Source organism: Panthera uncia, assembly GCF_023721935.1.
Source record: "Panthera uncia isolate 11264 chromosome B3 unlocalized genomic scaffold, Puncia_PCG_1.0 HiC_scaffold_1, whole genome shotgun sequence".
NCBI lineage: Eukaryota > Metazoa > Chordata > Mammalia > Carnivora > Felidae > Panthera > Panthera uncia.
Window position 1 is genome coordinate 43692753 of NW_026057582.1, and position 27833 is coordinate 43720585.

A 27833-nucleotide genomic window follows, 5' to 3' on the forward strand; every position below is an offset into this window, starting at 1 on the left:
AGATTAAATTAGGGCCCACCCTGTCTACCTTCTTTTAACTTAATCAACCTCTTTAGTTTTTAAGTTTATTTATTTTGAGAGACAGAAAGAGAGAGAGAGAGAGAGAGAGAGAGAGAGAGAGAGCGAGCATGAGTGGGGGAAGGGCAGAGAGAGACGGAGAAAGAGAATCCCAAGTAGGCTCCACACTGTCAACACATGGAACCTAACACGAGCCTCCGTCTCATGAACCATGTGATCATGACCTGAGCAGAAATCACAGAGTCTGGATGCTTAATCAACTGAGCCACCCAGGCCCCCCTTAATCACCTCTTTAAATGCCAGCTCTCCAAATTCAGTCACATTCCCAGGCACTGAGGATTAGCGCTTCAACATATGCAAAGGGAAGCAGCAGGCAATTCAGCCCCTAACAATGGGGTAAATGTAAGAATTCATGAGTTAAAGCTTAATGTTTTAAGATCATAAAAATAACCAGAAAGCTATTCTGATTTGATCTCCATACAACCCATATTTATTTAAGAGAACATTTCAAATCATTCAAGAGCTCACTACTCCAAATAATTAACACCTGGACAACTGTCTTCTGTAAAACATGTCTGGAAGGGGAAAAATGTTATCACTCTATTAAAATCTCATTAGTACAAAATACAATGGTTATTATTAACCTTTTTTGCAGCCACTATAAGCCCTTTAAAATTCTGATGAAAGAAAATGGATGCTCCCTGAGGAGGGAGCGAGGGGCAAGCTGAGGGCAAAATACAGGCTGGCACCACCCCACCTTCCAGGTGGAATAAGTGTGATAGTCCTCAGACACTCCTGGCTACCCAAGAACAAAGGAAAGGGCTTTAAGCGCTTGCCACGGTAACGTGGGAAACTAAGGCAAATGAAAAATTAAATTCCCTTACTGCCTAGAACCCACTGACAAGTCCTTGAAACCAGCAGTGACCTCCCTCTAGGAGCCCAGCTGTCTCAATGATGACACTTTGCTGGGGGCAAAAGAAGTTTAGCTTAACATTATCCCAACCTTGAGGATCCTGTAAGTCTATTTCCTCTATCTCAACTGCTCCACAATATATGCTGGCAATCATGCTCCAAACTTACGGCCTCCTGATAAACATCTGAAGGGTCTCATGACTGAGGTTTTACTAAACGGTAATAAATGGCATTTCCGTAGCAACAGCTAGCCCCTCAAGGTCCTGGAAACCTTGCTTCCAAAATTTCTTAGAGACTTACTCTATCCCTGACCCCCTCCCAACCTGAGGGTATATAATGAGTTACCTGTCATGACCCCAGTGCAGAAGCTCTTCCTGCCCACAGGTCCTGTTCCCATGCTTTAATAAAATCATCTTTTTGCACTAGAGAGGTCTTCAAGAATTCTTTCTTGGTCGTTGGCTCCGGACCCCCCACCCCCAAACTTCATCACTCCCTGAGGAAAGGACACATAGCCACAAAGTCTGGCATGATAATTGTTTCGGGAGATTCACAAACCACCTCCCTAAAGCTCATCAGGATCCATGGACTCAGGTTAAAGAGCACTGACCTAAAGGACCATTTATATCTAAATTAAAAACTAAGTCTATACCAAAATGGACCAAAACACTTGAAATTGAGATTATCTTGAAAAATACAGGATATACAGTAACCATGTTTATATTTAGCTACTTGCCAAAGGATTGGAAGTAACTACTGATCAACCAAATAATATTAGAATAAATTTTAAGCCTATTAGCCAACACTAAAGGTGGGGAGAGGAGTGAAGAGAGAAGAAACATTACTTCAGAAAGTCTAAACTAAGAAAACCTACTGCAATTCAGCACAAAATCTTAGAATAAAAAAGAGACAAATAACAAGAGGTAGAAATCACTAACAAGTTTCTTGTTTACTGACAGAAGATCCATTATTTTCTACACACCAAAGTCATAGTCAACAAAGATAACATTATGTTGTGAAATTTCAAAACCTGGCTTGTCGTCTTCTCTCTGTATGCCTGACTGCCCTCAAAAAACAGCTTTGGATATGTTCAGACAATTGGGCAAAAGAGAAACTTCTGTTGAATTCACTATTCCACCTAGGGACGTACCTCTGTAGACAATTTTACTAAGGTGTAAACTCCCAAGGATAGGAACACTTGTCTGCCTGATTTACCACTGCGCCTCTGGAGCCTCACTCAAAAATCATTTGTTGAATTCGAATGGATGCTATATTCTAGAGACAGCCTGAATGTGGAAGACAGGCTGAGAATGTAACATCCATATCTACTGTACAAGCAGCTCAAATGGATCACTATAGTTTTGTGTTGGATCCAACACGATACGAAGTGGCAATATGGAGCCCCAGAAAATAAAAGTACTATTCATTAATGAGATTTCTTGTACCATTATTTCTAAAGAGATACCCCAAAAATAACTTGCTGGAGCTCCAGCTGGCAAACTGCTGAAAACCTTGAATTTTTATTTCCTGGTCTAGTACTTCAATTTCCCTTCTATGTCCATTTATATGATCCAAAGTCCAAGTTCATCTGTAAAGCGAACACACAAAATCCCCCACAGAAAAGTGAAAAACAGGTTTATTCCACTGTAGATGTATCTGAAGAATAAATTCAGCTTCTTGGCTCTGAGCAGTAAGAGAGAAGTCAGCTCACCTCAAAAGCCCTGAGCTTGAACAAGAGCTGAAAAGAGTAAGAAGAAAGGCAGTACAATGTATGAGGGGAAAGAAATTAATTATCTGGTCGCTTTCTGATTTACTGAAGAAAAGCTCCTCTATTAAACTCACCAGATATTCTTATGAGCTTCACTGACCTGGCAAAATCACTAGGTCTTCAACTACTTTCTAGTGCACCAGCTTCAGATGCTTGCTTTAAACGAAATACCAATGAAGAAACTGGGTTTTTTCCCTAAATAAATCCTTTCCAGAAACAAAAATATTATCATATTATAAATATTAGTAGGGGACTATTTGAAAAGTCCTTAAGGACACCAAGTGAGCCCCAGACTCCTTGATAACTCTCAAATGTAAAATATAACAGCTGTGAAATGGGAAAACTGAACAAAATCAGATTACCTTCCAAGCCGCCCTTCTACAGTTATAAGAAAGAAAATTGCACAATTTAAAAACCAAGGTCTTGGGGCGCCTGGGTGGCGCAGTCGGTTAAGCATCCGACTTCAGCCAGGTCACGATCTCGCGGTCCGTGAGTTCGAGCCCCGCGTCAGGCTCTGGGCTGATGGCTCGGAGCCTGGAGCCTGTTTCCGATTCTGTGTCTCCCTCTCTCTCTGCCCCTCCCCCGTTCATGCTCTGTCTCTCTCTGTCCCCAAAATAAATAAAAAAGCGTTGAAAAAAAAAAAATTAAAAAAAAAAATAAAAATAAAAACCAAGGTCTTCAGTAAGTAATACCAAAGCTAACTGTACTAAGCAGACATATTTTAGACTTTATTGCTCCTGACTCCAAATCAAGCCCAGAAACAGTTTTAGAAAATTAAATGCCTAAGCTCATTAAAAAGAAAAAAATTACACAAGTAGGTAAAACTTTAAAACAGCAATTTATAGGGGCGCCTGGGTGGCGCAGTCGGTTAAGCGTCCAACTTCAGCCAGGTCACGATCTCGCGGTCTGTGAGTTCGAGCCCCGAGTCAGGCTCTGGGCTGATGGCTCGGAGCGTGGAGCCTGTTTCCGATTCTGTGTCTCCCTCTCTCTCTGCCCCTTCCCCGTTCATGCTCTGTCTCTCTCTGTCCCAAAAATAAATTTAAAAACGTTGAAAAAAAAAAAATTAAAAAAAAAAAACAAACAGCAATTTATAGTATTATACAAGTAGGGAAGTACACACTCATTAGAATGCATATTCACCCCTCATACTTATCTCTAGCTGGGAAAAAACTACTGGTAAGCACTCTAAGACAACTTCCTACCTAGATGAAACACATGGGTCTAAAGTTGCTCTGCAGTAGTCAGCTACCCAATAGAGTATACAGCACATCTCAACACCAAATTATGTACAGTACTATATTTTAATCACTGCTACAAAATCAAAATAAAATACACTTAAAGCCATTAAATGCCTTAAATTAGAATTTTATTTCGGGGGCACCTGGGTGGCTCAGTCTTGGTTTCAATTTAGGTCATGACCTCACGGTTCATGAGATCAAGCCACAGGTCGGGATCTAGGGCACTGACAGTGCAAAGTCTGCTTGGGATTCTCTCCCCCCCCCTTTTCTGTCCCTCCCCTGCACGCTCTCTCTCTTTCAAAATAAATAAATAAACTTTTTTAAAAATGCTCAATCTCTGAAAAAATTATTTAAAAAATTTTTAAATTTTCTGGTAGGTTTTGATTCAAAATAAATGGAAGGAATGATAGAAATAGATGTTACAATTTTCTAACTTTTACTGAATTAATGGATCTGGGCAAACCTGAAACACAGCACATGCTCCTGAGAGAGGAAAAGAAGGCATTTAAAAAAAAAAAAAAATTCTAATCTGGTCAGTCCTTTAAAGCCAGCTACCAATTTATAGAAAACACAGGAGACAAAAATATATTACACATCTGAGGAATACAAACAGTAAAATCTAGCAGGGAAACTACACTACAGAACAAAATAAGGCTGGTTTCTTCAAGCAAATTCCAAGTTAGAAAGACAGATAGACTGGGGATGGGTGGGGTGTATAGGCGGGGAGGCTATCCCATTAAAATAAACTTAACAAGGAGTGCCTCTTGCTGGCTCAGTCACTAGAGCATGTGACTTCTGACGTCAGGGTCTCCAGTTCAAGCACCATGTTGGGCGTTGAGCCTACTTAAAAAACAAACAAACAAAAAACCCTTAAGAAACCAGCCAAATATAATGGATGCTGAGTCAAATAGACATACTATAAAAATTAATATATATGTGTGTATATATGTATTTTTAAGTCCTTATCTGTTAGATATACATCTTAAAATCTTTTTAGAGTAAGTGATATGATAGTTGAGATTTCCTTCATAACAATACGGGACAGAAGAAATGGTTTGGAGTATAGATCAAATAAGATTGGCCATGAGATGATAAACTGTTAAAGCTGGATATGGCTAAGTGCAGGTTCGTAACTCTATTTCTACATTTTTGTACATAACAGAATTTTCTCATAATTACTGGTTTTTAAAAAGGGGAAATAATTGGAAGCATTTGGAAAACAATGGATGAATAAGCCTGGAAATGTTCATTATACACACACAGGGTGAAGCTGCATACAGTCTGATTTGGAGGAAAATGTGGTGGAGTTCAGTGGTTCCTGGGTAAAACAGCTCCACAGGACTCTTTGTAAGTCCCTCTCCACTAAGCCCCAGGCTATCTGATGTGTCACTCTTTCCGGGTTCAGACACCGGGCACCAACCAATATAAATTCTTCTTGCCCTACTCCACACTAGTTACTAAAAATTGAACAGGAAATAAATTAGAGAACAAAAAAATATATAAAAAAGAGAGACCAAAACAGAATCAAATAAAAAAGAACTAAAAGACAACAGTGATCAAGATCAATCAATCCATTTCTTAATTAAACAGATATGGCTTTCAATTCCCTCATTCTGTGACCTAAATGAGCAGTCTAATTATTAATAACTGAACCTGCCTTATGGATAAGTGCACTTAACTTTCATAACTTTAAAGATAAATATAAACATTTCAATAAATGCATAAGAAATTTTGCTATTTAAAGATACCTCATTGTAAATCCTTTTATAACAATACTCCCCCTCCACATTCACCCATGGGGAAGGGAGAAATGATAGTATTAGTATTAATATATTAATATTATTAACAACATAGCCATTGATATTTATTAAGCACATATAAACATTAATTTCATCTTCAGGACAACTGTATGAGATATATACAATTATTATTTATTCACATTTCACAAATGTGGAAACTGACCAATTAAAGTGTAATGAATATTTTTAAATAATTGGTTATACAAGCAGTTCATCTTAGAATATTAAATGATGGGTCTTTTTTTATTTAAGTATTTATTTTGAGAGAGAGCATGAGCAGGGGAGAGGCAGAGAGAGATGGAGAGAGGGAGAATCCCAAGCAGGTTCCATGTGATTAATGCACAGAGCACGACTCAGGGCTCCAACTCAGGAAACCATGAGAACATGACCTGAGCCAAAATCAAGAGTCAGACACTTAACTGACTGAGCCACCCAGGTGCCCCGACAGGTCATTTTTTAAAATGTGCTTTATAACATTTTTAAACAAAGCTGTGTGTGTATACACACATATTGATATAAAAATAAATAGAAGAGTCAAAGGATTTGCTCAGAAGTCACCAAATCAGCTGTACAGGCCTTCCTAATTACAAGTACAGTATAATAATGATGCTATTTCCTAAACCCTCAAATCCCAGTGGTTCTCCATTCTTTAAAAGGAAAATTAAGTCACAAACCAAAGTCAGTTCAAGTTCATTTTAAAAGAAATGTTTCTTTTGCCCAGGAAATGGTCAAAGACTCAAAGATTAACTGAACATACACAGATCCAGGCTGAACAAAAAGTCAAAAGGAAAGCATTAGATACCATCTACTCCTTAAGGGCAGGGACCCTGTATGGTATTTTATAGATTCCCCCTATGAGATCAAGCACAGAATACTTTACACATAAGAAGAGCTCCATGATGGGAATGCAAGCTGGTGCAGCCACTCTGGAAAACAGGATGGAGATTCCTCAAAAAACTAAAAATAGAACTACCCTCCGACCCAGCATTTGCACTCCTAGGTATTTATCCAAGGGATACAGGTGTACTGTTTCAAAGGGACACATGCACCCCTGTGTTTATAGCAGCACTATCTGCAATAGCCAAAGTATGGAAAGAGCCCAAATGTCCATCGATGGATGAATGGATAAAGATGATATGGTATATATATACAATGGAGTATTACTCGGCAATCAAAAAGAATGAAATCTTGCCATTTGCAACTACGTGGGTGGAACTGGAGGGTATTATGCTGAGTGAAATTAGAGAAAGACAAAAATCATATGACTTCACTCATATGAGGGCTTTAAGAGACAAAACAGATGAACATAAGGGAAGGGAAACAAAAATAATATAAAAACAGGGAGGGGGACAAAACATAAGAGACTCATAAATATGGAGAACAAACAGAAGGTTACTGGAGGAGGTGTGGGAGGGGGGGATGGGCTAAATGGATAAGGAGCACTAAGGAATCTACTCCTGAAATCATTGTTGCACTATATGCTAATTAATTTGGATGTAAATTTAAAAAACAATAAATTTTAAAAATTAATTAAAAAAAAAAAAAGAGCTCCACGAAAAGTAAACGCCGGGAACTATTCTGCAATAGCATCCCAGTCTCTCAAACCTTCATCAATCTGGCCTCCAAATAAAGGGGGAAATAATACTTAATAAACTACTTTGACTCAAAATACCTACTCTTCATTGTCACGCAATCTACTAATGGACCCACCGGACTTGCTGGGTGGGAAAACCAGTTTGACAAGGCAATCACTGCCCTGCTCCAGAGACAACTTCATAAACTCAGTACCCAAATCCCCCCAATACCTCCCACAAGGAAAAACTGTTTTACCCCATGACTTCCTTATAAAGTCTCAATATCCTCTGTCATCGAAAGTTGATAACTTAACACAATGGTTCTCAATCTTTCTTGTACTGCGGACACTTCAGAATCTGAGGAAAAGTCTAAGTCCTCTGCCCAAGAAAAAAGGCCAGGGCATGCACACAAACTATTCTGCACAGAATTCAGGGGAAATCTCAAGGCTTCTGATTAACAGCTCCTGTCTTAGTTCTTCCTTGTATACTTTCCTTTTACCGTCACAGGGACTGTTTAACCTTTCTTCCCTGTTACCATCTTTATCATTTACTCACTGTACTACTACTGTAGTACATTGTACAACTACAGAAACTGCTTACCCAGCTGGACCCCTCCTGCCCGGGTCTCATCCACTGCCCCACCCTCACCCAGCAGTATTAAGGAATAGCTACTATATGCCTCCCATGGGACACTTACCTTGGTCTATCTTGTCTTCCTCTCCCCTACTATACTGTAAACTGAAAGTTATAAGTAATCATACTCCTTTCTGTAGCTCTCACAGAGCATGTAGCACAGGGCCTTCCTTGCACCTGGCAAGTGTTCATTAGAGTGAATCAATGTCAAACCTAAGGATGTAATGGAAATCTTTCTTTTAAAAGATCAGCAACCATCTTTTAAATGGAACATGGGAGTGCCTGACTAATCGATACTTGGGCAGACCAGGAAGTTGATACAACTAAACAACTCCACCCACCACTTCCTGACCTAGTGCACTGCTAGCTCAGTGATGGGAGGTGGAAGAAGTGGAGATGCTCTCCAGGTCATGGTCACTTTTAATCTTCATTACTTTTCTGCAAAACAAAACACAGTTTGGCTTGAGTAGCCACTTTTTTCCAGCACCCTACTTACCTAAAAATTTCTATGCAATGCCGGATTTTAAAGAAAATCCTACTCACCAGCCATGTGCAAACAAATACTTCCACAAAAGTTTTCCAACTTAATACTGTCAGTTTAAGTAGAGTAAAAACAACTTTCACGTTGCTAATAACCTCCACGACAGAACAATCTAGATAAGCAGACATTCAGCTATGAGTTAGGCAACATCCTTCTCATTTTCAAAGCCCCAAACCACATCCTTTAAATACTAAAATATACAGACATGAAGTCCCAACAAGAAATACTGTAAAGTCTCCCCATGGTTCTTTACTATATTAAACACAGCTGTCCAGGGTCATGTTTACATAGATTTTTTTTAATGCCAAACCAACATCAGTGCTAAAATATTTCTGATAAACAGACTCCTACACACCCAAACTAGAAAGGAAAAGGGCACCAAGAAGTTTAAAAATACTTTCATCTTTAAGGGCAATAAAAACACAAACTGGGTCCTATTATCATGTTTTGGTCATTTTGGTGTAACAGTTATATACATTTATTTCAAAGCCACAATGCTTTATTAATTACTTTAATAGAAAATCTTAACTTCCCTGGTTCTTTCTAAATAAATTACAAAGATGCAGAGTTCACACCCAGAACCCTTAGGTACTTCAATTTAATAAACCAAACCACAAAGGAGAACCTGATACCAAGATCAGATTTCACTGCTGGGTTAATAGGTGGCAAAACTGTACATACCAAACAGCAAAGCCAAACACACTAAGAGTTAAGAAATGATACAAAACTACATCACCCCCAAATTTCTACCAATAAGCCTATTCCTCTCATACTGCCAATCTTATAGAAACAGACCATTAGTACAATAAAGTAACCAATCATAATCACAAACTGCTGGAATTTGTGACTTGTGGGTCTAACTCTTGTCAGCCTCTAAGCAGGATCCTACTCCCTAGGAAAGGTGGTCTTATAAGCTAATAAATTGTAGCCACTGGAAAAATAAAACAAGTATCTTCCCTAAACATACCAGCACCTGAGCTGTAAGAAATGTTTTGTATCTACAAAGCACTTTTGCAAACATCTCATCTGCCCTCTTTCTGTTCCTCAGATCATTTGCATCTTGGTTACGTACAAAGGTATCAGCTGCTCCTTCTTTCTTTCCTCTCCAGTCTCCATATGCCTATTCCCCCATGCTCATGTCACCACAAACCTATATATAACCTTAATGTTTTTGTATTGAAGTCTGCAACCATTGTGCCGAAAGGAGATAAAAGCTCAAAAACTGAAACCTGCTCAAGATCAAGTAGGGATGTAGCCATAACTTCAAAGGTCAACATTTTCTGATACACTACAAGCTCAAAACACTACATTTTAAGTTATAAAAGATTAAGGGGCACCTGGGTGGCTCAGCTAGTTAAGGATCTGACTACTGGTTTGGGCTCAGGTCATGATCTCATGGCCTGCCTTAGGCTCCACACTGGGCATGGAGCCTGCTTGAAGTTCTCTCTCTTTCTCTCCCTCAGCCCTTCTCTCTCTCTCTCTCTCTCTCTCTCTCTCTCTCTCTCTCTCTTAAAATAAGATTCAAACAAAGAGGTACACCAAGTTCTCCTTATGAAAACACTTTACAATATATGTTACTTCAGGAACTGACACTTAGTCCCATCATGTATTAAACATTTCCAACTTTTAGAAAGCATAGTAAAAGACAATCTGAGAAAGAGCTTTGTATCCAAGAAGCCTTCTACAGTGATTAGCAAAGAACCAAACATTACCCAAAAGCAAACCAGAAGCTAACCTGCATTACCTGGGATCTTACAGACAGGTGACAGTGCTAGACCTAATTTCATGCAGAGGCAGATCCTTTACATCAGTCATTCAGTGTTTCATATAACAACACCCTCAAGGAGAATAACATTTACTATAATTCTTATTTCTACTCTGAGTGGGATGTATAAGTGAGAAAAATATTAAATACCCAAGGATAATCAAATAGGAAGTTCTTCAGTTCCTGAATTCATGTGGAAAATAATTATTGAACACCTACAGACATGCTCCAAGGTGCCTGAAACCCTGATTTAATGAAGGAAAAATGAAAGCTAAACAATGAACAAAGGTTTCAGCAGCATCTCAAATGTAAAAAAGTAGAGAAGATGAGTTATCACAGTATCTTTAAAATGTGACAAACACGGGGCGCCTGGGGGGCTCAGTTGATTGAGCATCTAACTTTAGTTCAAGTCATGATCCCACAGCTTGTGAGTTCCAGCCCCGCGTCAGGCTCTGTGCTGACAGCTCAGAGCCTGGAGCCTGCTTCGGATTCTGTGTCTCCCTCTCTGTCTGCCCCAACCCACTCGCATTCTGTCTCTGTCTCTCTCAAAAATAAATAAACATTAAAAAAAAAATTTTTTTTTAATGTGACAAACACAACAGAATTTGCAGAGTGAATGGCAGCACTTATACTGTAAGCATCAATTTAGTTTTTCAAACTTTATTCAAAATAGTATCAAAATAATATGAAACTAAATAGCATATTAAAGTATATTAATAAAGTATAAAGTATATTAAATAGTTTATAGTTGTATAAGAACTAGAAGCATACAGGGTTTACTAGTTTTGTTCATACATATTTAACTACATAACAATGCAACGTAAAAATGTTTTAGTTCTATATATATTAAAGGGTCTTGGGGCGCCTGGGTGGCTCAGTCGGTTAAGCGGCCGACTTCGGCTCAGGTCATGATCTCACAGTCCGTGAGTTTGAGCCCCGCGTCAGGCTCTGTGCGGACAGCTCAGAGCCTGGAGCCTGTTTTGGATTCTGTGTCTCCCTCTCTCTGACCCTCCCCCGTTCATGCTCTGTCTCTCTCTGTCTCAAAAATAAATAAATGTTAAAAAAAAAAAAAGTTTAAAAAAAAAGGGTCTTAATGAATTTCTTCCTTTGGATGATTCACATGTTACTCAAATTTACAAAATAATACTCCAGACCAGAAATTATTTAGTGCGAGAGAAGATGAGAGCAGCACAGGAAAAACTATTAATATATTTATAATATAAGTGCATACCACAGAGATTTGATTAAAACTACACAGATGGTAGAGATTTTTGGACCCACTCTCATCTAAATCTGCAACACTAGCATTACACTCAAATTGCAACTACTGGGACACCTGGCTGGCTCATTCCTTAGAATATGAGACTCTTCTTCTCAGGATGTGAGGTCAAGCTTCATGTTGGGTATAGAGTCCTAATTAAAAAAATTAAAAAACAATAAATTGCAACTATCCTGTGGGGGGGCCTAAAGAGACCAGGCCTTTCCTACCTTTGGGAATTTTCTTCCGTTTCACAAGTATAAAATAATTTCCAGCCTCTAATGTGAACATTCAAGCAATCATTACTCCTATTCAAATCTCACAGTTTGTGAGCGAAGGTACCAACTAGATCTTTTCTTCACTCAGTATTTACTAAGCATCTACTATGTACCAGGCACTCTTCCAAAGATTAGTGATACAGCAGTGAGCTAAATATAAAAGTATTCGTCTTCATCAGATATACATTCTAGCTGGGAAGCAGACTAATAAAGCATATGGTACATGAAAGGTCTTTATGGAAAGAAAAGGAAGTATGGAGCATATATATCATATATAAAAAATATATCTAAAGCATAAGATTTTGGAAAGCTATTTTACAGTCAACCATATCATGAAACAATTTTTTTTAGTAAATAAAACTCATTAGAAAGAATTTGAGTGCCCTTTTCTATGACAAATCTAGAAATGGAATACGAACATCAGGATAATTGAAACACAATGTCACATAAAGCAAAGTCTTTTAGGAAATGAATCTGATCCTGCTTTGTGCACAAACCATTCCTGAAATACCCTAGATTTGAAGCAAATTTTAGAAGATTTATGGAAACACATACAAAAAGCCTTAAAAGTGAGTTTAAGACAATATAAGGGAAAGGAAATATAAAAATCAAGAGATTATTATTTAGGTCACTCACTGTTAGCATAAGTGTATAGTATTTCCTAAGTTTTTATCACTAAAACTAAATTTGATATAAAGAGAAAAGTGATGTCATGGCTATCCGAGGCAACTCAGCTGTAAGTTGCTTGCACGATTACAGGAAACACACAAATCAAAACTACAGATAAATGCCTTCTACAGGTTCTCATTTGGGAAGATGGCAAGGGGAAAAGAGAAACATCAGAAGAGGAACAAAAAACAGGCAAATCCAACAGGAAAAACACGATCTTTGAACTTAACATGAAAACAAAGGCCAGCCATAAGGTAAAGAAAAGCAGTACTGAAATTAACATTTTTCCTAGCAAGAACCTAGAAAAATAGGCAATGGGAAGGCTCAAGAGGCAAATTTTATCAGAAAAAAACAAATTATTGTGAAGTTTTCTTTTTGGTCTTAAACAAGTACTTTAATTCCCAAAGACCCCTTAAAAAAAAAGTTGCACAAGGAATTAGCTGAAGATCAGAAGAGTATGAATACCTAGGAAGTTAAAATCCATTTGATTATATCAGCTGAAGAAAGTAACTAAAGTTGATTAGGCTTTAAGGAGGAGCTTAAAAAATTTTTAAGCCATGTTTGTTGTGCCTTTAGGAAAGTGTAGGTAAGGGTGCTGAATCTTCTTGTATTGAGCAAGTTCTTTGGTTCTTAAGGGGATTATAATCAGTTGTGGGTCAAAAACTGTACATCAAGATTCATCACAGCTTGGATGAATTCTTTCTTAGGTTATTCTTCTTTCTTCTATTAAAAAAAAGTTTTAATTCTATCCCACTATCACATTTCTATCCACATCCCACAAATCCAGAAACAAAATTCATTGACTCTCCAAAATAATATTGAGTAGAAAGTTAAAATTTTAGGGGCTGCCTGGCTGGCTCAGTCAGAAGAGCATGCAACTTTTGATCTCGGGGTTGTGAGTTCGAGCCCCACACTGGGTATAGAGATTACTAGAAAATCATAATCATAACAATAATAATAAATTTTAACAAAGTTAAAATTTTAGAAAGAGAATGATTCAAAAGTATCAAGAAAAATCCTTTAAGATCATCCAACTTCCTGGGCGTCTGGGTGGCTCAATCGGTTAATTGTCTGGTTCTTGGTTTTAGCTCAGGTCATGATCTCATGATTCATGGGTTCGAGCCCCGCACAGGGCTCTGTGCTGTACAATCAGGCTCTGTGCTGACAGCACAGAGCCTGCTTGGGATTCTCTCCTTCTCTCTCTGCCCTTCCGCCTCTCACTCACTCTCAAAATAAACTTAAAAATTTTTAATTAAAAAAAAAAAAAAATCACCCAATCCTGTTATTTCATGCTCAAAACAAAACAAAAACAAAGAAAGTGTAATGTTTATTTGGTTTCTTGAACAGAACTTCCTTATTGTGGGAAATACAAAGTCTGAGAATCAAAGAATCACGAGATGACCACCTACCCATGTGTTCATACATTGATGGAGGACCAGAAAACACACTTTTATCATTCAATTCTTAAGCTGACAGGGTTCCAAAGGCTAGCTTATACTAAAAATTCACGTAAATTTATTAAGTCATAATGAAGATCAAAATTCCAATTTCAGAAACTGGAATACCTAAGTTCTCCATTCATATTGTTTCCTCTCCTGGTATCAACATTATTAAACCAGAAGGTTTGGGTTACACATGAAAAAAAGCAAAGAAAGAAGAATAACCTAAGAAAGAATTCAACCAAGCTATGATGAATCTTACAGTTTTTGACCCACAACTGATTATAATCCCCTTAAGAACCAAAGAACTTGCTCAATACAAGAAGATTCAGCACCCTTACCTACACTTTCCTAAAGGCACAACAAACATGGCTTAAAATTTTTTTAAGCTCCTCCTTAAAGCCTAATCAACTTTAGTTACTTTCTTCAGCTGATATAACCAAATGGATTTTAACTTCCTAGGTATTCATACTCTTCTGATCTTCAGCTAATTCCCTTAACTGTTCTAATCTCTCTAGCTGCTCACTTACTAAACCACAAAGTTCCTTCTGAGGATGTCTCACTGCATCTATTACTACCCAGCTCTTCCTAATTTTCTGAGTCTCCGTATCTCAAAGCTGAATAGTATACTCCCTTCAAAGAGAAGAATCTGGGGCGCCTGGGTGGCTCAGTCTGTTAAGCATCCAACTCTTGATTTTGGCTTGGGTTATGATCCCACAGCATGGGATCAGGGTGGGATGAACCCCAAGTTGGGCTCCGCCCTGGGCATGGAGCATGCTTGGGATTCTCTCCTCCCCCTCTCTTCTGCCCCTCTCCCTCACTCATGCATGCACTCTCTCTTTCTCTCTCCCTCTCTTGTGGGGCTCAATCCCATGACCTATAATCAACACCTAAGCTGAAACCCAAAGAGTCAGATGTGCAAATGACTGAGCCACCCAGGAGCCCCCAAAATAAACTGCTTTTCAAAGACATTTTCTCAAATCTCCCTCAGCCCCTTCCTGGGCCTCCAAGCAATGATTCTCTAGTTTTCATGGCAGATTCTTATCCCCACCCCCTCAATCTCCCATCCCCACCTCCAGGAACTTTTAATTAAGTACAATCAATTCTGCTATATGGGATTGACAGATATATTGGGGAACAACTTGAATAGAATGTGAATTTTGTGTTTGCTTATGTATGATTTCTACTGTGAGAAACACTGAATGTACATTCAAAACTGCACTCAGCTTATCCCAGCTGTATAGAAATATAAAAAACACAAGCACACATCTCAAACATTTTAGCAAAATTTTTTTTTAAAAAACATGTCAAGGATACACACCAACCGTACTGTTTTCCTGGAAATTTTCAGATACATTGCAGCAACATGCGTGAGTTCACGGAGACATCCCAGGCTCCTCAGATAGTCTAGACTGGGAACTGGCTAAGTGCTCCACCCAAGTCTAATGGCTCTAAATTCAACTTACATGCTATATACCAAGTGGCCACCCAAACCTGTCTCCAGGACTCCAGGTTTATACACTGACTATTCAAAATCTCCACCTAGATGTCTAATAAGCTAGCAAGCATCTCAAACTCAACATGTCCAAAATCAAAATCCTGACTCCCTGTGCACGTTCCACCACCACCCTCCCAAAATCTTCCCCATTTTAGTAATCAACAAACCCATTTTTCCAATTTCCAAAGCCAAAAACCTTGAGTCATCCTTGACCCCCTTTTTCCCTCACAAACCACATCAGGAATTCCCATTGGCTGTACCTTCAAAATATACTCAGAATCCAACTACATCTGACCCTTGAACAACAGCGGGCATTAGGGGCACAGACACCTCCCCATCCCTATGCAGTCAAAAATCCGAATTATAAATTCTGACTCCCCCAAAACTTAATAGCCTACTACTGTCTGGAAGCCTTACTGATAACATAAACAGTTGTTTAGCACATACTTTGTATGTTACATGCATTATATTCTGCATTCCTACAATAAAGCTAGAGAAAAGAAAATATGAAAAAAAGCATAAGGAAAATACATCTACAGTACTGTACTATAAAAAAATCCATGTAAGTGGACCCAAGCAGTTCAAACCCATGTTGTTCAAGAGTCAGCTTGTGCCATTCACCACCTCCACTGCTAATACTCTGTTCTAACCACAATTTCTCACCTGCATTAGTCTCCCATTAGTCTTTGAATTCTATTCTTGCTCTCCATATGGTCTACTCTCAAACTCAGCAACCAGTATAATCCTATAAGGAAAAAGAAAAGCTCATCATATTTTTTTCTGTGCCACACCCTTGTTAAAAAGAAAACCACAGGCCTAAAATGGCATCACTTGCGGGGGCACCTGGGTGGCTCAGTCAATTAAGCATCTGACTTCAGCCCAGGTCATGATCTCATGATCTCACAGTTAAATGGTTCAAGCCCCACATTGGGCTCTGTGCTGACAGCTCACAGCCTGGAGCCCACTTCAGATTCTGTGTCTCTCTCTCTCTCTCTCTCTCTCTCTCTCTCTGCCCTTGCCCTGTTCCTGCTCTCTCTCTCTCTCAAAAATAAATAAACATTAAAATTTTTTTAAAGATTACATAGTCCTCTATATTTTACTAGCTACCTGAAAATTCAGTTTTATTGTTGACATCCTCTAAAATCATAGTAGGTATTTCAGACAACAAATCCTAATATATTCTTTTTCTCTTTCCACCAACCTTCTCCCCAGGACTTAGCTTTAAATACAGCTTTAAACACATTTAAGGAAAATCTCTTGAGATTTAGATTCCAAACAACCTTGTCTCATAGCAAGATCTAACACCATGCACTTCAAAATCTAAGCATGCCTATTTAAACCAAAGATTACCTGTGACCCAAACCCACACTATTTGGCCAAACCTAAAAATCACTTTTTACCTTTGCCTCATTCAATTCCCTCGTCCTCCTGACCTTCGCTACCAGCTGTCTTCAATGTGGGGGCATTATGAATTGATGAGCTTTTAATAGGAAGCTATTTGGTTATTCTTAGGCAGAAAGTAAAGTCCATCTGGGTTTGTTTTGGAGTCTCTGTGATGTGACAGAACCTCAACTAGGGATTTTACTTCTTCTATAAACTATTTCATCTGCGACTTGTGTATACTGAGGATGTTTAGACACACCTTAAGCAGGCCTGGTGTCTAGTCTACAAAAGTATCTGGATTGTCTTAGGTCCTTCTGAAAAGCAATGGACCAGCATCCTGCCCCACTTCAAGAACGAGTTGGCTCCTTGTTACTATGGTGATGAACACCCTGTGAACAGAGGTAATTTGCCACTTGCTGAAATTCAAAGCATTCTGTAGCATTGTTTTTTATCAGGAACAAGATGGGAGGAGCAGCAGAACCAATTATGGAGTATATTTATAAACACTTAAAGGAGTGTGTTACTGTATTTTGAATAACAAGATTTTAAATTGTTTAGTTTACAGGAAAAAATGAAGGAAATAAGAGGACTGAAGAAAAGAAACATGTTGACCTACATCCTAACACGTACAGCTCTGCATCATTGTTGAACCTGGCACTACAGCCTTTCCAAAATAGAGTTCTTAGACTGGTTTTCAGATTGGTCGCACATACACAATATATATTAGTTTTCTCACCAGCATTTAGTCTCCTATTAGTCTCCTGCTAGTGTGTTTTGTGTATGTGTGACCAACCAACAGTCTGGAAGGGAAGAAAAATCCACTCAAGTAACAAGGTATCAACCAAGTAGGGTAAGAACAATGCTTCTGAAACACTAACAGTTAAAGGAAAGAAATTATATCTCAATAAATTCTTCAAAGTCACACTCAGGGGCACCTAGGTGGCTCAGTCAGCTAAGTGTTCGATTCTTGCTTCTGGCCCAGGGGCATGATCTCATGGTTCGGGAGTTTGAGCCCTGCATCTCTCTCTCCTCTCTCTCCATCCTTCCCCTGCTTGTGCATGCTCTCTTTTTCTCTCAAAATAAACAAACATTTAAAAAAAAAAAAAAAAAAAGGAAGAATACTCAGCACCTATTCCTGATTTTCAAAAAAATTCTTACCAAACTAGGAAAACTTGACCTTAATGAAAGGAAACAGAAATTTATATGAAACAGCATACTTAATATCAAAATATTTAAAACATTCCCCTCCTATATTCAGGAATAAAACAAAGATGCCAGCCATCACATTACAAAAACAAACAAACATGCCACTAACATATTCAAAGGGAAGAGACAAAAATCTGTCACTGCTTGCAAGCTACATGTTATGGGCTTTCATGTTACTAATCAAATTAAAAGTTACTTGGTCTCACAGCTCAAAAACTTACCAGATACAAGATCAAAATTTAAAATCAGGGGCGCCTGGGCGGCTCAGTCAGTTAAGCGGCCAACTTCAGCTCAGGTCATGATCTCGCGGTCCGTGAGTTTGAGCCCCGCGTCGGGCTCTGTGCTGACAGCTCAGAGCCTGGAGCCTGTTTCAGATTCTGTGTCTCCCTCTCTCTCTGACCCTCCCCCGTTCATGCTCTATCTCTCCCTGTCTCAAAAATAAATAAAATGTTAAAAAAAAAAAATCTTAAATCAAACAAAAAAAAACATGAAACAAATAATTAACACATGACCCAGCAACTCTATTCCTAGGTATATACCCCCAAAGAACTGAAAAGAGATACTCAAATACTTGTACACAAAATTTTATAGCAGCACTATTTAAAACAGGTGCAAACAAATGAGATGTCCGTTAGTGGATGAATGTATAAACAAATGGCGGTGTATACATACAATGGATTAATGAAGTACTGGTACAAGTACTTGTAGAGAGCAAGATGGAGTCACTGAGGTCAAACAAGGGCCTTTGTCAAGCAGTGACACTGTTAAGGGTACTGCAGCTACAAGATATCATCAAGACCAGCACCAGTTAATGACACCCCAGAAGTGATAACAAGAAGCAGAGGAGGTCTGCAGGGGCCCAAGAATGATTAAATCCTTTTAAAGGGTGGAGGGGGGGGGATTTCTGCAGCTGTCAGACTCTTTAGACACTGACCCCTCTTTGACCACTTTAAAAAGGCAGCTGCAGCTGGAAGGCTCTGCCCAACTGATCTCTGAACAGAGGTGAGATCCTTCACTGCTTGAACATAATAAGCAATAAGTGCTGAGAGCTGACCCGAACAGGACCTAGGCCTGATCTCAACTGGTCGCTCACAGACTGACTCCTCATTTGGTTCATTAATTTCCCACCCCCTGTGTGATCTTGTGTGTTGTGTGACTTGTCTTGTGCTCTGCTGTGTAAGAAGCCAAGTTAATCATGTGGTGAAATGTCACTGAGTTTGGAATCCTGAACCTGCTTTATAATTATGTTAACACTGCTTTATGACTGAATAGAGCTGACACTGTAGACAGATACAACTTACGTGTGTACCTTCACAGCGTGCTTATAACAGTACTACAACATGGATGAACTTTGAAAACATTATGGTAAGTAAAAGAATCCAGACACAAAAGGTCACATATTTTATGATCCATCTGTGGAACAGACAAACCTATAGAGACCGAAAGTAGATTAACGGTTGCCTAGGGCCTAGGGGTGGGGGTTGGGGGGTCAGGACTCAGTGGGCAAAGAAATGGGAAGCAACTGCTAATGGATATGGAGTTTCTTTTGGGAGTGATGAAAATGAATCAGAGGTGATGGCTGCACAACTATGTGACTATACTAAACACCAATGAACTGTATACTTTTAAAACGCAAATCTTATGACATATAATTCTTATCTAAATTTAAAAAGAATAGTAAGATTTGTTGTGGGAAAAATAAAGTTCCCAAAACATACAAAAATACTACAGTAATCAAAACAGTATGGCAAGAGAGCAGAAACAAGTAAGTAGTTCAAGAAAACAACACCCTAATTGATTAAAGCAGGATGTCTGAATAAACTCACTGGGTATCTGAGTGAAAAGGTAGATGCCTACTTCATTATAAAAACTTACAAGTGACAGATTGAATAAAATGTAAAATCCAATGCTGTCAAATATGAGAGAATGATTTTAAAATCTTAGTAGGGGAGGTGCCTGCATGGCTCAGTTGGTTGAATGTCTGACTCTTGATTTCCACAGGTCATGATCTCATGGTTCATGGGATCAAGCCTCTCGTTGGGCTCTGTGCTGACAACAAGGAACCTACTTGGGATTCTCTCTCCCCCCTCTCTCTTCCCCTCTCCTACTCACACTGTGTGTGTCTCTCTCTCTCTCAAAATAAAAATAAACATTTTTTATAAATACATACATACATACATACACAAAATACTGACATATCTGGCTAAATACAAATTCTAAATATCTATTTGGGGAAAAGACATAATAAGGTTAAAAGATAAGCAAAAGATTGGAAGAATATTATTTGCAATATACAAAAAGGATTAATTTCCATGATATTAAAAACTTCATGCAATCCAATGGAAATGGAGGAGAGAGGGGACAGTATTTTAGTATAATACCATTGGTGTGAAACAAAACTGAAAAGACTGTGTAGTTTGCAAATACAGAAAAACTGGTTATGCTTGGGATGACAGGGACATTTTTTTCTGCATCATATTTTCAATGTTTGAATTTCTGACCACAGTATATACAGTAATTCTATAATACCAAAAACAATTTAAAAAGGAAAAAAGTCTGAGAGGCAAACTTAAAAAAGAAACTTAAAAAAATGTTTATTTATTTTTGAGGTAGGGAGGGGCAAAGAGAGAGACAGAGAATCCGAAGCAGGCTCCACGCTGTCAGAGCAGAGCCCAACACTGGGCTCGAACTCACAAACCATGAGATCATGATCTGAGTAGACATCACGACATCGGATGCTCAACCAAGTAAGCCACACAGGCACTACTGAGAGACAAACTTTAAGTAGCTGAGGGACACTAAAGGATTTTTAAAGGGGAAGTAGAATGGATGGTTTAGCATTGTTGACGGATCCCTGGAGTACCTTTATAGAGAATGGATAGGAGAGGTACCAGTTTGGAAATAGTTATTCATTTCTCCATTCAACAAATGTTAAACACCTACTGGGGCTTGGCACTGAGCTAACCACTGGCACCAGTTAAAAATGTTGCAAGTTGTCTCTCCAAAAGGTCATATACCTATTTTGGGCAATGGTGCAAAGGAAATAAGGGAAACACCTATTGTTTGTTTCTTTCTTTTCTTTCTTTCTTCCTTTGTGGTGCGGGGGTGGAGGGGAGGGATGCATATAGAACTTTTGCCATTTTAAGACATCTGTGAATAATATCCTTGTGGTATTCATTGTATTACAAAAGGACCAGGTATTCCTTGTAAGTATAACCCATATTTTGGCAACTCACTGAAGAAAAAAAACAAAAACGCAACATCAGCCTTGTTCTTACAAGTTCAAGATTCTTTGACTTTGGAAAGTCCAAGTCCTAAAAAATCTCTAAAAGAACTTCAAAGTCACCCTTACTCATTTTCTGTCCTTTTTAAAATTCTTTGGTTTGTCAAGAGATGAATAAAAAGAGGACACAATATTAACAGGCCAAAGGAAAAACATCTTAATGAATCATATTAAAGATATTTATAATTATGATTTAATCTGCACTGGTTTCTTTTTACAGACCTGTTCCCATTTTATCACAGCCATCTGCTATTTCAACAGTAAGCCTGTTTTACGAAGTTTTAATAAAGACCATGACTATACATAAAAATTTTTTAAACTTTCTTACCATAAAACTTATTTTTTAAAAGTGTCCCCTAAGTGAAGAGGCAGAAAAAAGAAACTGCTGATGAATTTGGTAAAAAATTCACGCTACCATTTGGCTTAGGACATTTCAAAATGTGAGGGGTGTGGCACCAGCTCCTGGTTTACCACCACTTTAAAGCTAAGTGCTCTGCTTCACGATCTAGGGCTGAGAAAAAGAGCTTTTCTGAGGTTGCTGGTCAGCAGGCAATCACCGTCACCTTGACAAAACCAACTGGCTGAGTGAGCTTTCCTTAAACCTATCATAATGTTACCATCATTCTTCCCAAACCATGCTGACAAGGTCCCTCATGTATAGATTTCCTATTGTAAATGCATGATGTGGGCAATACCAAAGCAAATGCAAGTCCCTTTCTGAGGAAGGGTATGGTTAAGGATGACAGTCACAGGACCTAGATATCATAAGACAGTCCCAATTTCACAGTATTCTATTGTTTTCACATAAGGTGATCTTTTAAATGTGTGATTCAAGATGATTTAATAGACTCATGAGAGTTTTTTTAAGTGAATACAAAGTTCAAAACACAGAAAAGAAAAAAAAACAATCTTTCCAGACTCTCCTGAGTCTGAATTTTGGACCTGAGCACATAATCATATGGAAAAAACCTGGCCTAATCCTCCCAAACCATCCTAAGAGAAGAATTTCTTCCCAGGCAGCAGCTCACCAGAAATTACAAATGATTTTTAAAAACAAAGCAAACAAAAAGAAAAAGCCATTAGCACATACAAGCTTCTAACTGAAACACAAAAGACAGTGAGGAAAGGAGAGACTAGAAAAGGGAGCAATAAACAGTGGTTTCCAGAAGCCCTTTTTGCAGAAATGTTTACTTTAGCAGTTGGATACTGCTGTACACTGGATCTTACAGAAATAATTACCATCTTCACAACTGTGAACAAACAAGAAAGTTCATGTGGTCATCTAATCTATTTCACATGTGCAATGTCAAATATTTATTTGTTCCTTTTATATCTTATTAAATATTTATTCTTTTTAGCCATAGCTGTCACTATCTTGAGCCACAAAATCTTTTATTTTTATTATTATTTTTTTAATATTTATTTTTGAGAGATTGACAGAGTGTGAGCCAGGAAGGGGCACAGAGAGAGGCAGACACAGAATCCGAAGCGGGCTCCAGGCTCTGAGCTGTCAGCACAGAGCCTGATGCGGCAGGGCTTGAACCCACAAACCATAAGATGATGACTTGAGCTGAAGTCAGATGCTTAATCAACTGAGCCACCCAGATGCCCTCACAAAATGATTAAAAAAAAAAAAAAAAGATGTAAATACATGCACTCCTCAATAGAGGAATCCAGGAATTTCTTAAATGCCAGAGTGGCCCACATCCCCATTCTGAGACATCACAGGCAATTGCTTTTACTTGAGCTGCCATCCAGGTATCCTAGAACCTTCCTACTCTGACCTTATCCAAAAGGTAATCATCAATAGATAAGGGAGAATTTAGTGGACTGTGAGGTGGCCTGGTATGAAATTAAGGAAAAAGAGGGTCTACCTAACCCAATCACATCAAATCTAATGGGGGGAAAGGACAATGTATTTGAGAAGAAGAGATTAAGAGTGGAGACAAAGTCAGAAGATTGAAGACTCGCTAGATGAGGGAGCAATAAATGCCTGCTTCAGAGTGGATGAGGTGACCAGATCAGCAGACCCAGCCAATGAAGGACAACAGGAATTGCTACAGACCTGGGACAATTAGGTACTATCCCAATTCACCTCAAAACAAACTATGTGACCTGAAATTGTATTATGTGTTTCCTTACGTCCCCACACATCCATATAAAAATCTAACAACAGGTCATGATTCAACACCTACTTTATGAAAAGGAAAAATATTCTACAATCAGAATTATTTCCTGACTGCATTTATATGACTTGCAAACCAGTAAGGGGTTGGCTAAGACCATTCAGATCCCCCTTAAATTGCTAAGGTTATCTACCTATTTATTCCCAGAATTATATCCCAGACTTCTGGATAATACTGGATGGTGGACTAAACACAAAGCTATTTGTTGCTCCTTCCCCAAACACTAAGATTTTTTTTTTTTAAACACATAAACCCAATGGTACGAAGAGAACTGGAGACTGTAGTCACAAAACCTGGAAAGATGAAATATAAATGGCTAAAGGGTAGAGGACTCAAAGACTTAAGAAAACTGAATCCTAAGGTAAGCATCAGGGAACAACATTCCCCCAAAAGTATCAGCAGAGAATAAATGGGAAGGGTTAACAGAAAATCTTTCTTTTAAAAAAAAATGGGGTGCCTGGGTGGCTCATTCAGTTAAGCATCCGACTTCGGCTCAGGTCATGATCTCATAGTTTGTGGGTTTGAGCCCTGTGTCAGGCTCTGTGCTGACAGCTTGGAGCCTGCTTCAGATCCTGTCTCCCCCTCTCTCTGCCCCTCCCCCCACTTGCATTCTCTCTCTCTCTCTCTCTCTCTCTCTCTCTCTCTTAAAAATAAAGATTGTTTTTTAACATTTATTTATATTTGGGAGACAGAGAAAGACAGCACAAGTGGGGGAGGGGCAGAGAGCGAATGAGACACAGACTCCAACGCAGGCTCCAGACTCTGAGCTGTTAGCACAGAGCCCAACGTGGGGCTCAAACCCACAAACCACGAAATCATGACCTGAGCCAAAGTCGGAAGCTTAACCAACTGAGCCACCCAGATGCCCCAAAACTAAACTTTTTTTTTTTTTTTTAAAGCTTACTTTGAGGAGAGCACACATGTGCAAGCAAGCAGGGGAGAGGCAGAGAGAGGGGAGAGAGAGAATCCCAAGCAAGCCCCACACTGCCAGCACACAGAGCCCAACACAGGGCTCCATCTTATGAACCATGAGATCATGACCTGGGCCAAAATCAAGAGTTGAACACTCAACTAACTGAGCCACCCAGGGGGCCCCAGAATATCTTTCTGAAATGCAATTCCAGATCCAGTTGTTCAGACAAATGCCCTTCCCTCTCTTGCAAAGGGCTGAAGATAATCGAAAGAAGGTTAAAACAGACGGTTATACAGACCAGGGAATCACCAAGTAAAGTGAAGGCAGTTTCAGTTAGCATAGGTACTAGATCTCTGTCCATGGTGTGTTGGTAAATATAAATGTTTAACAAGTTGGGGGTAAGGAGAGGTGGAGACAAGGGTAATTATCTGTAATATCTGCTGAATTCTTGTGGTATAAATACCCTTACCATGGCTGCTTCAAGCTAAGAAATGATATCACTGTTCACAGAGATTAGACGGGATGCATGGTAGCCTATCATTAAATAGTATTTCCACCATACAGATTAGATGTAAATAATATCAAGAGCATCCATAATGACAAAATGTAATAAAATATTCAGGGGTAGTGAGTTTTTAGAATTTATTGATTTGATTTTTTTAATATAACATCTAAGTTTGCATAATCTTTAATAATTGTCATATTTAGCAAACGGCTCACAAAGTTCCTGAAAATTTTAACCACTGTCTATGATGCGCTAACACTAGTCATCGACCCAGCCCTCTTTATTAATACCCTTTCCCAAAAGGCTGACAGTCAGGCCTTCACTTCCAGGCAAGAGAGATTAGAAAAAACTTTTCTGGAGAATATTAACAATTAGTCTAAGAGGAAAAATTATATTTTGCCATTATATGACAAATTCTCAAACTAAATTTGTCCAGCCAGATCTTCCCACAGTGAAGCTCACAATTGTAGAAGTCCTACTGCACATGCAGAGCTTTCAATCAGAATTCTAGGATCCCACTATTAAATATTAGCAAATAGCCAAGAATTGCTAGACCTCTCTAGCACAAAGAAATGAAACAGAAAAAGCAAGTTGGAAGAGACAGCACATGCTTTGCAGGCATGTGACCTAGGCAGTCACACAGTGCCCTGCACTTAGAAGATCCCTGTGTTAGATTTAATGCTCTGCCGTTGCTGTCTTGAAATTCTCTAATAAATGTTAACAAGGGGCCCTGTACACTGTCACTCTGAACTTGGCCCTGCAAATTATGTAGCTAGTCCTTACAGAGACTATGCAGGGTAAAGAAAATTCTGGGGGAAAAGATACCATGAATATATTCAGAAACATAAGAGAAAATATTGCAAACATAGTAAGAACAGTAAGTTAAAACAACGCAAAGAACACGCAAAGAACAGTAAGTTAAAACAAAATAAAACTAAAAAGAGTCAGAAAATGAAAGTGAGCAAAAGCATGCCTTGTTGGTAATTAAAAATGCAATAGCTAAAATGAAAAACTCCTTAGAACAGCATAAGAAGATTGGAAGATCAGTCCAGGAAGTCCAAAATCAGAGCATCAAGAGTTTAAGAGAAAACTAAGAGGGGGAGAAAGTCAGGGTACCTGGATGGCTCAGTTGGAAGAGCTTGGAATTATTGATCTCTGGGTTGTGAGTTCGAGCCCCACGTTGGGTATAGAGATTACTTACATGAAGTAAAAAAGTAAAAAAAGGAAAGTCATCAACAAAATAGTTCCCAGATTGAAAGGGTTTGCCAAGTACTCAATGGAACCAAACTCACACTAAGGCACCTTATTGTGCAATTTTAAACACAGAAACGAAGAAAAGAACCAATCACATAAATTATCAGGAACCTAATGTATCAGAATACCTTCTGCCAAAACAAAAGCATAAAGCAAGAAACAGGGAAATAAGAGATCTAGAAAACAAGAAATCCAAAACAAAAAGGCAAGGAGCATCCTCAAGATGTGGATGAAGGGAAGTCCCAGGATAAGAGCTGTGCATAAAAAAAAGTGGGCAATCAGTCCAGATGGAAGCACATCTTCAGGAATAAGGGAAACTAAGAGAATACCTTAACTGTCTGAACTTCCTGAAAGGAAATATGAACAAGTTGCAATTTGAGCTACATTAGAGAGAAGTTTAAAGTAAATAATAACAAAGAAAAATAAACATTTCAGGGAAAACCAAAAGTTGTACAGGAAAGTACAAGTGTTCATAGATTGCTCCATGGCTTAACTGTGAATAGCATGTTCAGTCTTAACTGTATAAATACTGAATACCAATCTAAGCAAATTTATGAACAATTACACTAGGATCGGAGAAGAAAAAGGATATCTGTGGATGTTGAGAAAGAACTGAATCCTCATCTGCCATAATGGGAAATCAAGAGATACTACCTGAAGCTGAGAAATCAAGAAATCAGAATAATAAGCACGCTGCTAAGAACCACAGTGTTTCGGGGCGACTGGGTGGCTCAGTCAGTTAAGCATTTGACTTCAGCTCAGGTCATGATCTTGAGGTTCGTGGGCCGGAGCCCTGCATCGGGCTCCATGCTGACAGCTCGGAGCCTGGAGCCTGCTTCGGATTCTGTGTCTCCCCATCTCTCTGTCCCTCCCCTGCTCAAACTCTGTCTCTCTCTCTCTCTCTCAAAACTAAAACATTAAAAAAAATTTAAAGAATGACAGTGTTCAAGGGTGGCTGGGTGGCTTAGTTGGTTAAGCATTCGACTTTGGCTCAGGTCATGTTCTCATGGTTCATGAGTTCACACTGATGGTTCATGAGTTCACACTGATGGAGCATGAGTTCACGCTGATGGTGCGCAGGAGGCTGCTTCGGATTCTCTGTCTCTCTCTGCTCCTTCCCTGTTCACACACGTGCCCACGCTCTCTCTCACAAAAATAAACTTAAACACACACACACACACACACACACACACACACACACACACAAAATGAGAGTGTTCAGAACTTGCTACCCCAAAATAAGGCGCCTTGGTATACTGAATATTTTAAACTGAAAAAACCTGCGGTGCCGGAAGGTGCCGGAAGGACTTTCTGACTTTCCCTTCTGTCCGGAAGCAGGTCCTAAGACCTTCATGTAAGAGATGTCCTTTCTATACCAGGAAAAGAACATCTTTATCTGTGTAGATGGAGGGTTACAGAGAGAAGTCAAAGGAAATGGCCTTGCCAAGTTTCCCCAGTTTAATACCCTGAGTGCATATTCTTTTGTCCTATCATGTTTTTCTATGACTTTCCACTCTTCCATCAAATCTAGTGCAGGGGCACCTGGAGGCTCAGTCAGTTAAGCGTCCGACTTCAGCTCAGGTCATGATCTCGCAGTTCGTGAGTTCGAGGCCCGCGTCTGGCTCTGTGCTGGCAGCTCAGAGCCTGGACAGCCTGCTTCAGATTCTAGGTCTCCGTCTCCATCTCTCTCTCTCTCTCTCTCTCTCTCTCTCTCTC

The 27833-nt window shown here is 39.0% G+C and overlaps 1 protein-coding gene across 6 annotated transcripts in view; it reads right to left on the reverse strand.

The window, feature by feature from the left end:
- FBXO34 (F-box protein 34) overlaps positions 1-27833 on the reverse strand; it is an 88235-nt gene that overhangs the window by 15514 nt on the left and 44888 nt on the right. For 2 of the 6 annotated variants that reach the window (XM_049612737.1, XM_049612736.1), the window contains exon 2: positions 16051-16132. The exons of 2 other annotated variants lie outside the window; for them this stretch is intronic. The gene's annotated coding sequence lies outside the window, so the exon portion shown is untranslated. Of the gene's footprint in view, positions 1-8003; positions 10870-16050; positions 16133-18197; positions 27012-27833 lie in introns of those variants that run through there. 2 more of the 6 variants (XM_049612735.1, XM_049612738.1) reach the window with 2 other exon arrangements.